Consider the following 12,733-nt stretch of genomic DNA (forward strand, 5'->3'; position numbering starts at 1 on the left):
ACTAAGAATTGATCAGTGACGGCTGCATTGTGTAAAAAAATGCAGATCCGTGTAATAAAATAGAAAAGTGAAATAAATAATTTTTAAAAATGCCCCCTCAAAGAGACAGTTCTGGTTCTAGAAATTCATGGGTCAAATGGAGTAGGGGTTCCCCGGAATTTATAGAACCAAGCTCAAGGGCCAGTCCTGGTTCCCAAAATATGGGTGGGGGTGACAAAATTAATAGGGGTGCCCCGTACTTTAAGAACCAGAACCGGGCCCAACCAGCCAGCAGGGTAATGCCACAACCAGGGTATACTTATTATATAAGGTCCCACGGCCAAAGCATTTACCCCTTGATTTGTCAGCCCAGACAGGGACCATGGGGACCCTCCTCAATAAAAGGGCCCCACCCTCCAAGATTAACCCTGCCCAGGCTGAAGCCGGGTCTTTCCCTGGTGCCCCAGGGTGGTGGGTACTGGGCTGATTCTAGAGTAAAAAATAAAAGAATTAACTATTATTCTGCTGTGGAACTATGAGTCAAAGCAAGCCTCACACGCATCTCTGGGAGTTGGAGAACCAGAAGACCCAGTGTGCAGGGCATTAATTGGCATGCTACGACTCTTAGTTCCACAGCAGAACCAATAGCCCAATAAAAACACACTGACACCCCAGAATAGTAAAACTTTGTTACATCTGGAGACCATTTTTGTACATTTTCTAATCAATCTCACTAAATGGCTTACATTGCTGTGTTTGTAGGGGTCATAGCGATAGCGATTAATATCCAGCACATTGGTTATTAATCGGTCAGCGCCAGTGTTCCCACGGGGAAGATGTGTCCTGGTATGGTGCACCAGAGAGAAATAAATTGCAACAATAAAATGTAACCTTTATTGGAAATATTATCTAAAAACGGCAAAATATTAAAAAAAATATACGAATGACTAAAAAAGTGAGGGTGGTGCGTGTTTAAAAATAGCACGTGCAGGGACTGCTTGTGTGTATCGAAAGTCTCTATTGTATTAATATGACTTATGCATTCCGAAATATATAGAAACTGTTATTTGTCATGCATGAATTGTTTGTAATAGACAGGATTGTGCATGAGCTGCCATTATGTGCTATTATCTGAGTTTGATGACAATCTAACGATTTGTAGAGTAAGTTGACACAATGGGAGAAATTTACTAAGAATACGAATTAAAAAATAGTATTTGTATTCTTAATAAGGATAAGGATTCTAAAGATAAGGGTAAGGATAAGGATTCTATTGGCCGCCTAGTGGCCAATCAGGAGCCGACTTTCTCAGCTCCTGATTGGCCACTAGGCGGCCAATAGAATCATTCAGAGGAGAGGCGCAGAAGATAAAACATCTCTGCGACTCTCCTCAGTCCGTGACAGCTGATCGCCGGGACACTCGCGTGTTGTTATTTTGCGAAGACCTGGACTACTTCAGGAAAGAAGAGGACCAGATCATTGCCACAGGAGACATGTAAGTAGAATTTCCTTCCACAGGTCCCTATGGATTACTTCGGACCCGGACGCCGACGACATGGACCCGGACGTCGACATGGACCCGGACCAGGACACCAGACCAAGACCCAGGGACCTAACTACGGGCTCAAGATAGGTAAGTATCAGTATGCAGTGGCAAACGCAGGATTTTCAGAAGGGGGTTTCCAGAGGGGCGGAGCAAAGCACGGAGATGGACAATTAGGTGACACAGTATATGCCGGGTCAGTTAAAGTATTATAGATAGACCAAATGTATATAAATAATAATATACACACACACACACACATATATATTTACATACATAACAGCAGTGTAGACCCCTGGGCATAGCAATGTATTGGGGCCCCTACCAATCCTCCAGCAGTAGGGGTGGGGGAAGTTTTGATGTCCCGCGACTGGTAGGGGGTATTATATCAACCGCTCAGCATGTAGGGCCTGGATCAGTAATTTCCACTAATTGCCCCTTTACTGCACAGATGGTGGGAGATGGGGTGGGAGAAGGGGGCATTGGGCTGAATGAAGGGGCCCTAATACATTACTTCCAGGGTGGTAGAGGATGTTTAATACGCAGAGGAGGGGTGTATAGTGGAATGGGCTTATTATTCATAATTGTCTGGTGGGAGGACAGCTTGCTTGACTGCAGATATCTCCAGTTCCCAGAAATAGATTTCTTAGATTTTAATGGAATTAAAAACTAGAGAATCCCATCTACCAAATCGTGTTGGGGACTAGGGGATCAGAGTTCAGGAGGCAAAACAATCTGCCAACAAGAATATAAAACTACATACCAGGTGTGTGGAGCTGGAGCAGTAACCAGCTGCTGGAAGGCTGATATCTCTGGTTCTGGGAACAGTAAAGACAAGCTACTAGTGTCCATCAAAGGGGAAGAGTCTCAGCTTTTGGAATATATCCTCAGAAAAACTCTAAGTCAGAAAGAACCTGAAATATCTGACTGAGAAGAGCAATTAACAGGCTTGGATGGGGACCACTGCTTTGAAGTCAGATATCTCCGGTTCCCAAGGGCCGATTTTTAAAATTTGTGTACCCATGGAAAGAGGAGACCCTCAGCTTTCAGCCTAGGGCCCTTAGACTCCTAGGGGGGTTTCTGGGTACTCAGAAACCCCCCTGCGTGCGCTACTGGTATGTATGGGCTTTGGATGTATTCAAGTTTTATTTTTCTTGTGTGTCAGTGTATTTATTTGACTATTTTTACTACTGTGGAACTACAAGTGCCAGCGGGCTCTTTAATGCCCCACATGCTGGGACTTGTGGTTCTCCAAGTCCCAGCTTGCGGGGGAGGCTTGCTGCGACTCATAGTTCCACAGTATTAAACAATAGTTTATTCTATTTTTTACACTTAATCAGCCCAGTGACCACCGCACAGGGTCACCGGGGACAGCACCAGGCTTCAGCCTGGTCAGGTAAGTCCTGGAGGGGGGGGACCCCTTTATTGGGGGGTCCCCACTACCCAGGGCCCCTGGCCAGGCTGACTGGTCAGTAGGGTTAATGTTTTGGCCGCGGGACCTTATCTAATAAGTGTCCCCCGGCTGTGACATTACCCTGCTGTCTGTTTTGGCCTGGGCTGGTTCTTAAAATACGGGGGACCGCTAGTCTTTTTGTCCCCCGTATTTTGGGAACCAGCCCCAGACTTAAAAAATCAGCGAAGCCCTATTTGCCGGGTTTCCTGATTTTTTATTACCAGCCCCGGCTCTTAAAGCCTGGTGCTGGTTACGGCTGTGGCGGGGACCATACGCTGTGTTTTTTAATTTACTTATTTATTTTTCTATTTTTTTACACTGAAGCCTTCACAGATCTGACTGATCCGTGCAGGCTAAAGCCAAATATGACAGGAATATAAAGTGTATTTTCCTGCCGTATTTGGCCCGCCATTCGCTGGCGTTTTACGCTAATTAGCGGCCATATTTTCAATACGACCGCTTAGTAAATAAGGAACCACCATTCTTTTGAATGGTGATTTCTGTCGTATTCTATCGATGGTGTAATCATTCGTATTTTAAATACAAATACGAATTTCCCATCAATACGAATACGAAAATTTGATTTTTTTCCACTAATTTTTGTTATTAAATTTTCCCCAATGTGTCGATTTAATATTAACCATACAAACTCTTGAACTTATTCCATTTGATAGAGGAATTTGAGGTATGCGTGTATCATAAACTGTGCATACCACATTTACATGTATTCTGAAATAATACACCTATGATGTTTATGCTTAAATATCCAATCCCCACAGTCGTGCCGACGGGGAAATACTGTGACGCTGACACTGTTAAATAAATACACCTAGGTGGTCAATATGATACAGCTGGGGTATTTAACCTCTGAATATATGTGGCTCACACTGGAGTGTTAAGTACTGTGCAGCACGTTAGCTTGTCAGGTGTAATTATTAGTGTGACAGTGGACCCCGCTTGATGTTGGTGTGGGTACTGTTAACACTAAACAAACAGGCACAGAATAACAATGTGCATTTTGCAAATTAGAGCCCTTAAAAGGGCTAGATGTTAGGAACGCTGGCTTTTATATTTTGCAGTTTTTAGATAATATTTCCAATAAAGGTTAAATTTTATTGTTGCACTTTATTTCTCTCTGGTGTACCACACCAGGACACATCTTCTCTTTCTGTGTTAAAACCTAACCCTACTAGTGTCAGTGGTAGCACACACCTATAGAGTACCAACATCTACAGTTTATTATTCATACAAATAGGGGGCCTTGGATAATTATCAGTTAATCAATGAGCGTTCTGAACAATGATGAGCGTTCTGAGCCATCGAGCATCGCTCAGAACGCTCACAGCGGCATCTCCCTGTGAGTAGACCATTTTACTTCTGCAAAAAAGCAGGGTTACAGTATAGTAACTGAAAAGGCCGTTATGACTGGTGATGACAGGATACTCTTGGGTAAGAAACTGGGGGATGTATGTAATAGCCTGCTGTAATTTGCTTCTAAATCTGTGTGACCAGTTTGATTTGCAGTATTTCAAAGTGGGTTGATGAGGATATTTGTACTTTTTGTGATATCCTTGTCTGGCAGAGGACTACATTTTTTTTTTTTAGTTGAGTCTTTATTTTTATTCAACAAATCATGACACAATTTTTCACAAAAAAAGATACAATATATATATATATATATATATATATATATATATATTTCCCAATACACACAAATAATCACCGTACAGATTACAAAAAACACACAAGACTAAATCCCTGACAAACCAGGACTACATTATGACCAGAGGACTACATTATGTCTAAGACTGTAAGTACTGTATAAGTGTTTATTCTGCATGAGATTAGCATTAAAAACAAATCTATCCATTGAAGGCTTTGGGGGGTTTTGTTATTAGGGTTCAAGTTCTGTGAAGCAGTGACATTTTGGCAATCTCGGCTGTAGATTTTAGGTGATAATAATTTAACAGTCAAAAACAAGCAGGATTCTGTTTTGTCACTTTAAATATGTAGCCGAAAAGTTCTGAAATTGCCCTGCATCACACAGCTTTACATACAGTTTATATGCCTGAAATGTATGATTATATAGTAATAGTCAGGGCTGGCAACAGAATTCTTGGGGCCCCATACAATTATATCTCTGCGGGCCCCTACCACCTATGTTGGAACAAAAAGTGGAAGCGCCCTGTGCCCATTACTGGATTGCTGTGGACCAGGGAGGAGGGTAAGATTGAGATGGAAAACTAGCCTCGGACATTTCTGGGTTTCAGCCCTGTATCTGCAGCCTGCGCTCTATCAAACTGCCGTGCTCCCTCACCTTGTGCTCTTAACACACTGATGCTCTACCTCACCCCACGGCCTACACTCTATAACATTGACAAAATCCCTCACCATGTCGCCTGAGCTTGATCACACTGACGCAATCCCTCAACCCGCGGCCTGCGCTCTATCACACTGATCCCCTCGCCCCGTGGCCTGTGCTCTCACACTGGTAGAGAGGGGGGTCCCTCAGCTCCACTTAAATAATTCCTCGGCGGGTGCCCGCTATCAGCTGTGAACCAGCTATATAGACAGTCTTGGGGGAAGAAGCAGCACTCCAGCCTTTGAAAGAAATCGTGTTTTAATTGGTCACAGCAAAAACAGCAACGTTTCAATACAGCCTGAGGAAAATACACCATGTATTGAAACGTTGCTGTTTTTGCTGTGACCGATTAAAACACGATTTCTTTCAAAGGCTGGAGTGCTGCTTCTTCCCCCAAGACTGTATATATATATATATATATATATATATATATATATATATATATACACATACATACATAAACACACGCATCACTCCTACCTTTGACATAGCAGTGCAGTCTGGTGGGTGGGCAGGGAAATGCAGCAGCCTCTCCTCTCCCTTTGCAGACAGTCAGCAGCAGCTGCCTGTCACCTCTAGCTCCGCCCCCCAGTCCCCCTGCAGCCCCGTGTGTACAGCAGCTCCTTCCTGCTCACCCCGGCCTGCACGCATAGTGTGTTTGTTCGGCTGAGGGACTCAAGGAGGGAGGAGAATGGTAGTCCAGTTACTGAGCGGCGAGAGGCATACTTTGGGTCCCTCAGATCGACGGGGCCCGGGACAGCTTTCCCCCTTGACCCCCTCTGTCGCCGGGCCTGGTAATAGTAACCCCACTCAAAGAAAATAATTCAAAAGCTAGTCTGCTACCTTGTGATTGCCTCTGTGTTTGTGCATGTGTGAGAGGGAAAGAGATGTAGTTTCTCTCGCTCACAGCAGATGGCAGTGTATCGTGGGAACACAAACAGACACTAGGCATATATATAGACTATACTATACTTCCAAGTTTATTAGGATCTCTGTTCCACATATGAGTGTCATGTCTACTGTACTTCTGTATGGGTAAAACCCCTCCATGGGTAAACTCACCCTGTATTATATTACATTTTGTATTGCTTTGAAGTAATTCAGCTATATTGAGTATATGTATTCATGAAGATAAATAATTACACCGGAACATTCCTGGATTTGGCAAAACACATGTAAATCTAAATGCACAACAACAATTTGCATACAGTGTTTGTAATGTGTAATGTAAATATTAGATTATATTAAAGATGAGCGTGTTCGGATCCTAGAGATCTGAACGCCCCCGAACTTACCTTATCCAATACTTTCTCAAGCCGATTGTGTCCATCCTACCGATACTCCGAAAAATAAGGCCAAAATATCATCATCCCGCGTCGGATTCTCGCAAGACCGGAACTCTATATAAGTCTTGGCTGTCGGCGCCATCTTCATTATGCATGTGAAAGTCAGACATGTGTCCGTGCTGTCTGCAGGGGGGGCACAAACTAAAGGGGACAAACACAAATGGTGGAACTAGCAGGGGAACTAATGCGCTGCCTGACTTGGGGGCGCTGACGGGTACAACTACAATGGGGAAAACGAAAGGGCGCATCTAGCCAGGGGGAACTACTGTGATGGGAACTACTAGGTATAGGGTACTATTATGGGGGCACTACTAAGGGAGGCTGTAATATGGGGCTGCTGTGGAGGACAATAAAGGGGCTCTCTGCAAAAAAAAAAACTATTTTACTGCAGGGCTGCCCACTGGCTCATATCAGTCCCTGCCCTGGAGGATCTTACAATCTATTCAAAAATCAAACTGCATTTGCAGTGTAAATGATTGCTGCTTTAAAAAAACCTGGAGATTTCTCACCAAATCTCTCACGTTCTGACTCTCTCATCCTATTAAATTTCACCCTATATTCCCTACCACATTTAAGCCGACACACAGACATTGTAGGGATCATTTAATTGTAAGCCAATTAATCTACCAGTATATTTTTAGATTGTATTAAAATTCCAGGCAAATAATGGTTCCCCGATTTTTTAAAAACAACCCCATGGACCCGGATGCTGACAAAGATGCCGACATGGACCCGGACGCCGACACGGACGCCGACATGGACCAGGACACCGGACCAAGACCGTGGGCTACCTAAGGGCTCAAGATAGGTAAGTATCAGTATGTATGGGCTTTGGATGTAATAAAGCTTTATTTTTCTTGTGTGTCAGTGTGTTTATTTGACTATTTTTACTACTGTGGAACTACAAGTGCCAGCGGGCCCTTTAATGCCCAGCATGCTGGGACTTGTGGTTCTCCAAGTCCCAGCATGCGGGGGAGGCTTGCTGGGACTCATAGTTCCACAGTATTAAACAATAGTTTATTCTTTTTTTACACAACTTCATCAGCCCGGTGGCCACCACTCCACAGTCACCGGGGACAGCACCAGGCTTCAGCCTGGTCAGGTAAGTCCTGGAGGGGGGGGACCCCTTTATTGGGGGGTCCCCACTCCCCCAGGGCCCCTGGCCAGGCTGACTGGTCAGTAGGGTGATGTTTTGGCCGCGGGAACTTATATAAAAGTGTCCCCCGGCTGTGACATTACCCTGCTGGCTGGTTTGGCCTGGGGCTGGTTCTTAAAATACGGGGGGAGCCTACTCATTTTGTCCCCCGTATTTTGGGAACCAGCCCCGGCCCTGGAACCTGGGGCTGGTTTAAAAAAATCGGGGAACCCCTATTTCAGGGTTTCCTGATTTTTTATTACCAGCCCCGGCTCTTTCAGCCTGGTGCTGGTTACGGCTGTGGGGGGGACCCCACGCCGTTTTTTTTTTTTTTTTCATTTATTTATTTCTTTATTTTTACACTGAAGCCTGCAAATACGAAAGGAAAATAAAGTGTATTTTCCTGTCGTATTTGCCTGGCCATTCACGGGCGTTTTACGCTAATTAGCGGCCGTATTGAAAATACGGCGCTGAGTAAATCAGGACCCACCATTCTTTTGAATGGTGATTTCTGTTGTATTGTATCGATGGTGTATTCATTTGTATTTGTAAATCCAAATATGAATGTCCCATCAATACTAATACAAAAATTCGTATTTTTGGCATAGTAAATGCCAAAAATACGAATATGCCCAAAAAACTCGTATTTTCGTATGAGAATACGATTTTTTTTCATGAATTCATCTTGGTAAATTTCCCCCTTAGTGTCATGGTGGGAATAGAACCCATGATCTCAGTGCTGTGAGGCAGCAGTTTCGCCCCTGTCATTTTAATAAATGACCCTGGGGAACACATTTTTTGGTACTTCTTCATCTTTGCGGCCACAGCTCATGCTACGGAACTTACATAGAGTAAACCGCACTACCCTGGGTCCACGCCACCATCTATTTAGTAAAGTTGTGGCGAGCGAAGTGAGACACCGAGCCCGAAGCGTGGTGAGAGAAGCGAGTGTGTGAGGGGACAATAGTTCTATTCTGAAAGCGGCTAACGTCACTGGCGTAAGCTGTGGCCGCAAAGTACCAATTTTTCTCATTTTAAGTTGCATGATTTTTTTAACTGTGTCTATACATTTTTCAACAATGATTTCAAATCTGGCATTGATTTTCCTGTACATTCTATAGTATCATGAAATATGAATAATTTTTTTTTGCCAAAAAAACACTTTGAGATTTGTGTTCTCTCAGTTGCCCTGTTTATATGTGATTGTTTGTTTTGAATGAACCTAAAATTTGTGAGGAAGATGACTAACAAGGAGAAGGCAGTAAGGCTATCTTTTGTGGAAGTTATACAAAACTTTCATGGTACCAAAATGGCGGACAGCTATGAGTTTTTGATGAAATGAATACATTTCCTGTACAGTCACCTCGATCAATTTCCCAAGAACCTTGGTCCAACAAGACCTGCAGGGGATGGAACACCTGACTGCATATATTCGATACCTAGCAAAGGTAAACGCCACCCCGCCCAAACAGCAGGAACTAAATAGTAATAATCCTAGTATATCAGTTAGCACTGTAACAAGCACTCTCAGCACCCTGTGCTGGCCCCGCCTGATTTACTTCTGATGTCACGCATAGAGGGCAGGGTCGGCGACATCCAGAATCTACACCAGTCCCCGGAGTTCAGGACGCTACTGGCTGCAGGGCACCCTCTGTTCCATGCACACTGCAAACCAGAAGGGTGAAGTGACATGAAGTAAGTTATGGCACTGACATCAATATATGTATATTCGCTTGTTTGGACTTTGTTACTGTAGTTTTTATTTTATGGGCTTGTTTCCAGTACATCATTTGCATTGGAAACACATTAACCCTTTGAGTGCCAACATCTCTGTGAGAGATGTTCAAAAAATCTTCTAAAAATGCCAGCGTCACTCACATTTGTTATATAAAATCAAATATAAAATTGTGTGTTAAAAAAGATTATATTTCCTGTATATTTCCTATATAAGGTAAACATTACAGGTCATTATGATGACTAAAAATGTTTGTTTGAATTTTCATACCTATTTTGACAGATTCACTTGGCACTTACCGGGTTAAAGATGCGTAACATAATTTTCCATAGTTGATTATCTATTGTATTCAATGCTGTCATGCTCCCTGCTGCAGCTCCGGGAACCACCACCCAGGTCTACCATGGAAGGGTCTGCATCACCCTGGCGGGGGACTCCTAGCCATGCTTGAGACAGCCGGGCAGAAGTCTGTGGTCCATCATCTGGTGACGATGGAGGACTTCCGCCCATTGCCAGGCAACTGGGATGCCGGGGGCAGTCAGAATCTGTCACCTGGCATCAGGACTGCTCAGGAGGAAGCGGGTAGGTTAAATGGCCAGCGCCTGCCCAAGTTATAGTTCTGTCTGCGGGTCATGTGCAGCCTGGTGGACTCCTGGTTCCTGTACCTTCTGGCTGACTGGTTCCCTGTTGTAGCTCACCTCTGCTGGCTCTCTGGAAGCTGCTCCAGTATTTCACCAGCATCTCTGGTCCTGCAGCCATCAGCTAAGATTTTCTTTTATTATACATAACATAGAAATAGAGGATAAGATTTAATAGGATGAGAGAGTCAGAAAGTGAGAGATTTTGTGAGAAATCTTCAGTTTTTTTAAAGCGGTAATCATTTAGATGGCAAAATCAGTTTGATTTTGCTTTGTAAATGATTGCCGCTTTAAAAAAACTGGAGATTTCTCACAAAATCTCTCACTTTCTGAATCTCTCATCCTATTAAATCTCACCCATAGAATTTGACGGCAGATAAGAACCACTTGGCCCTAGTCTGCCCCTTTTGTAAACATGTTACCTCAAACCATATTTGATCCTTAATTTTTTGTAAGGATATCAATATGCTTATCCCAAGCATGTTTAAATTGTTCTTTGCATTTGCCTCTACCACCTCTGATGGTAGGCTAATCCACTTATCTACTTCTTTTTCTGTGAAGTAATTCTTCCTCAAATTTCCCCTGAATCTTCCTCCCTCTAGTTTCAGTGCATGTCCTCGTGTTCTGTTGCTCCTCTTCCTGTGAAGAATGTCTCTCACCTGTACCTTGTTTAAGCCCTTGATATATTTCAAAGTTTCTATCATGTCCCCATCATGTACATATATCATCCTCTGCATTGTTGCAGTTAGGGGCTGCTCCCTCTGGGCGGATCGGATCCCTCACACAGCGCTGCGGTAAGAAGCCCATAGGCTGGTGATTCCCCACAGACTTATTCAGTTTTTTAGTAATATTCTAATTTGTATTGTGTCATTTTTTATGATTATAATTTTATAATAAACAAATATTCTAATACCCAATTCATCCTAGATTTTTATAGTGCTCCACTTATTCTTTTTTTCCTGTTTAGCTACTATATAGGGGACTTGACATCCCCCTAGTGTGAGCTGCTAGACAATACACCCCAGTAGGTGCCTGTTGTATTTGCAAGGCCACAGGAAAGGCGGATGTTATTGGTGAAACCCTAGCTTGCAGGAAGCTGTCTGATTACTGTGCAAAGAGTAACAGCCGCTACCCATGACCTCACAGCTAGTGCCCGTAACAAATTTCGGTACTCTTTACTTAGAAGGGCGCCCATCTCGGCCATCTCGGGCATTGAATGCACTAAAAAATCAGGTGCGATGCGACAGACGAGATGCCCGAGATTTCCCATAGGGAACAATGTTAAATGTCTCAATTGACCCGATTTTCCTGTTCAATGCCTCAATTGACCCAATTTTTCCATAGGAAACAATGTTAAATGGGCCACAGAGGCCAAATAGGCACCCTGAAGTGAATAATGGCCACCCGAATTGTTAACGCCACCCCACGATCAACGTCAACCCGAAGCGTGGCGAGCGCCGCGAGCCCGCGAGGGGCGGCGGTACGCGTCCTACGACCTTTTCATACCCCCACTATCCACGTCGGCGTGGAGTTGAGAATAGAAAGTGTGGCGAGCGCAGCGAGCCACCGAGCCCGAAGCGTGGCGAGCGCAGCGAGCCCCGCGAGGGGACGCGGATACCTTCACAGGTATCCGCGTCCCCTCGCGGGCTTCACAGCTGTCCGCGTGCGCTCGCCACGCTTCGGGCTCGGTGGCTCGCTGCGCTCGCCACACTTTCTATTCTCAACTCCATGCCGACGTGGATAGTGGGGGTATGAAAAGGTCGTAGGACGCGTACCGCCGCCCCTCGCGGGCTCGCTGCGCTCGCCACGCATCGGGTTGACGTTGATCGTGGGGTGGCGTTAACAATTCGGGTGGCCATTATACACTTCAGGGTGCCTATTTGGCCTCTGTGGCCCATTTAACATTGTTTCCTATGGAAAAATCGGGTCAATTGAGGCATTGAACAGGAAAATTGGGTCAATTGAGACATTTAACATTGTTCCCTATGGGAAATCTCGGGCATCTCGTCGGTTGATCGCACCCGATTTTTTAGTGCATTCAATGCCCGAGATGCCCGAGATTTTTTACTAACGATGCCCACGATCAAAATCGTGGGCGCCCTTCTAAGTAAAGAGTACCCAAATTTCTGACATAATTCAATGCTTAGTAAGATCTGTAAGCTTTTATCGTTCTTAGGTAAGTGATGGAAGATAGTAATTATTATTCTCAGAATCAGAAAATACCTCATTCATTATTGATCATATACATCAAAGCTCAATCTCTATCAAGGAAGATTTTTAATTCACTCACCAATTAATTTGTGATTCCAGTAGGTTCTTTCCCTTCTAGTGTAAGTTCTTACACAACATAATCAGTCATCAGCAAATAGATCCCCACCCTCATCTGCCTGTAGTACAGTATAACCACATTATTATCAGTCATCAAATTCACAAGCGCTTATCTCTCTCAGAAATATAAATTCAACTTATATTTAGTTTGTGGAACATTTATAGACTCAAAGTTGTTTCTGACAAATGTAATAAATAAAACAAGGTATGTTCT

Source organism: Crinia signifera, chromosome 1 (genome assembly GCF_055691185.1).
Source record: "Crinia signifera chromosome 1, ASM5569118v1, whole genome shotgun sequence".
NCBI classification, from domain to species: domain Eukaryota; kingdom Metazoa; phylum Chordata; class Amphibia; order Anura; family Myobatrachidae; genus Crinia; species Crinia signifera.